Below are 2,934 nucleotides of genomic sequence, written 5' to 3'. Positions count from 1 at the left end.
CGAGAATAAAAGACCATATGCGGATAATGAAGAACCATACGATTGAATGACTTGGGAAGCCTGTGCCCATAGGAAATCACGGAGCCATCCATTAATGGTTGTTGAACTCTGCGCGAAGTTTCCTCCAGTGATATGGCTCACTACTCCCTGGTCACTTATACTACCCCGTACGTCAGATTGCATCTTCCAACTGAAATGAAATATAACTACTGAGATGGAATTATACATCCAGAACAAACCTGAGAAGACATGATCCCAAGCAGATACCTGGCAGGTACCTCCTCTACCGGGGCCATCACGAGGGAAACGAAAACCAAGATTCGCTTTGTCGGGTATTAGGCGGGAGCTCCTCGCAAACGGGACACCTTTTGGTGATATTAATACAGTAACATGAATCGTAAAGGCATGGATGTGATGCACCAAAAAATCGGCAGTACCTAATGGGATTGGTGACAAAGCAACTTTACCACCTACTGCTACTAAGTCTCCACCCCCCCAGGTCAAACTGGTACCTGCTGTTGCATTAGGTGCCGTTAAGTCAGGAGCAGAAGCATGAATGTTTTGGACCCACTGAGCAAATATGGGTTGTAATTAAATAGCAGTATCTGAAAACGTATCTTGGGGACGTCCCAACGCACTCGTAGTATCGTTATGAATATACAATCCGAAACTATGGAAACCTAGAAAAATGCATACCCGGTTAAGATGTGAAATTATTGCATCACGATGCCGAATGACACGATCCAATAGGTTGTTGTATTGAGTAGTCGGATCATAATCTCTCACCATAAAAATAGCTGCGTGTGCCGCCGCGCCTACCACTAGGAAACCACCAATCCACATGTGATGCGTAAACAGGGATGGCTGCGTAGCATAATCAGTAGCTAGGTATGGATAGGGAGGCATAGCATACATATGATGGGCCACTACAATTGTTAGGGAACCCAACATAGCAAGATTAATAGCTAATTGAGCATGCCATGAAGTAGTTAGGATCTCGTAAAGACCCTTGTGACCCTCACCCGTGAAGGGACCTTTATGAGCTTCCAGAATCTCTTTCGTACTATGCCCGATACCCCAATTGGTTCGATACATGTGACCAGCTATCAGGAAAAGAACTGCAATAGCTAGATGGTGATGCGCAGTATCGGTCAACCACAATCCCCCTGTGGCTGGATTCAATCCCCCACGGAAGGTTAAGAAATCTGAGTATTGTAACCAGTCGAGGGTAAAGAATGGAGTTAATCCCTTTGCGAAACTGGGATACATCTGAGCCAAAAGGTCACGATTCAAAATGGATTCATGAGGAAGAGGTATCTCCTTAGGATCGATTCCCGCGTCTAATAGTTGGTTAATGGGTAGCGAGACGTGTACCTGGTGTCCCGCCCACGCCAAGGAACCCAATCCCAAGAGGCCTGCTAGGTGGTGGTTCAACATGGATTCCACGTCCTGGAACCAAGCCAATTTTGGAGCAGCCTTGTGATAGTGGAACCAACCAGCGAAGAACATCAATCCTGCAAAGATTAAGGCACCGATAGCGGTGCAATAGAGTTGTAACTCACTAGTTATTCCAGAAGACCGCCATATTTGAAAAAATCCGGACGTTATCTGTATTCCCTGGAATCCCCCACCTACATCTCCATTAAGTATCTCTTGACCAACTATTGGCCAAACTACCTGGGCGCTAGGCTTAACATGAGTGGGATCACTTAGCCACGCCTCGTAATTAGAGAAGCGAGCCCCGTGAAAATACATACCACTCAGCCAGATAAGAATAATAGCTAATTGACCAAAATGGGCGCTGAATGTTTTACGGGATATATCTTCTGAATCATTTGTGTGACTATCAGAATCATGAGCATCAGCATGTAGATTCCAAATCCAAGTGGTACTACTGGGACCCTTAGCTAAAGTTCTCGAGAAATGTCCAGGTTGAGCCCATTTTTCGAAAGAAGTTCTCACGGGATCCTTTTCCACCATAATCTTGACTTCTGGTTCCGGTGAACGAATAGTCATCGAGATTCTCCTCTCTTCGGACAGGGGATAGCAACGACCTACCAGCGGGGGATACGAAACTTCTAAGAGATGGAATTCGTATGTAAGGTATTCTTCTCCCTGAGTTTGGAACTGGAACAGCTGTAATAGAAGAGTTATCCGAGGCAGGCATTTAATCTTATTATTACACAACTTATTAGTGCTTTATGGACCTTGTATAGAGAGATTCTTATACGTTTCAGTAGGGGGGGGGTTACATATTACCAGATGGCAATCGGTAGGAGGAGAAGTCTTCTCCTTCCTGGTATCCCAGGGGGGGGGGGGGGGTAGAAAATGTAAAGGAATTTCTTTCAATTGTCTGGTCCCCATATCACTGCTACCCCGGCGTCACCCCCCTCTCTCATCACCTGGAACGTTTCGTAATCCTCAACCAATTTTGTGCTTCGATATAATTGCTTGGAGGAAGTGCTATTGCTTGTTTCCGACACTCAGCGGCTTGATCAAACCAAGATTCCGAAGCCTCCGGGTCTCCCTGTTGAATGGCCTGCTCCCCCCGGTCGGGATGGATAGATCCCTTCGAGATATCCTCCCTCAGAACCGGACTTGAGAGTTTCCTACCTCATGCGGCTCGAATGACTACTCAGTAGCTTATTCTCTATCTGATCCAAGAGAAGAGAGAGATTTACTTGGCCCCCTCCCCCGTTAGTCTAGAGAAGAATCAAGAGTAGTTACTGGGAATGGTTTCCAATCCTATCGATGCGAGATAGAATCTTTTCCATACTCCTAATTCGTGGAGGAGGGTAATAATCTCCCCCGGAACTAATTCCCCTACTTCTAAAAATAGATCCGCTGAAATGTTTCCTTTGGGATTTGATACTACACCATAGCTCGATATTCCTTTCCAAATCGATTCTATTACAGGAATCGATTGTAGAACCC

This window comes from Dipteris shenzhenensis, unplaced genomic scaffold (assembly GCF_047967505.1).
Source record: "Dipteris shenzhenensis isolate YYH24624 ecotype China unplaced genomic scaffold, Dip_SZ_1.0 scaf0205, whole genome shotgun sequence".
Taxonomy (NCBI): Eukaryota; Viridiplantae; Streptophyta; class Polypodiopsida; order Gleicheniales; family Dipteridaceae; genus Dipteris; species Dipteris shenzhenensis.
Note: the sequence above shows the minus strand (reverse complement) of the source record.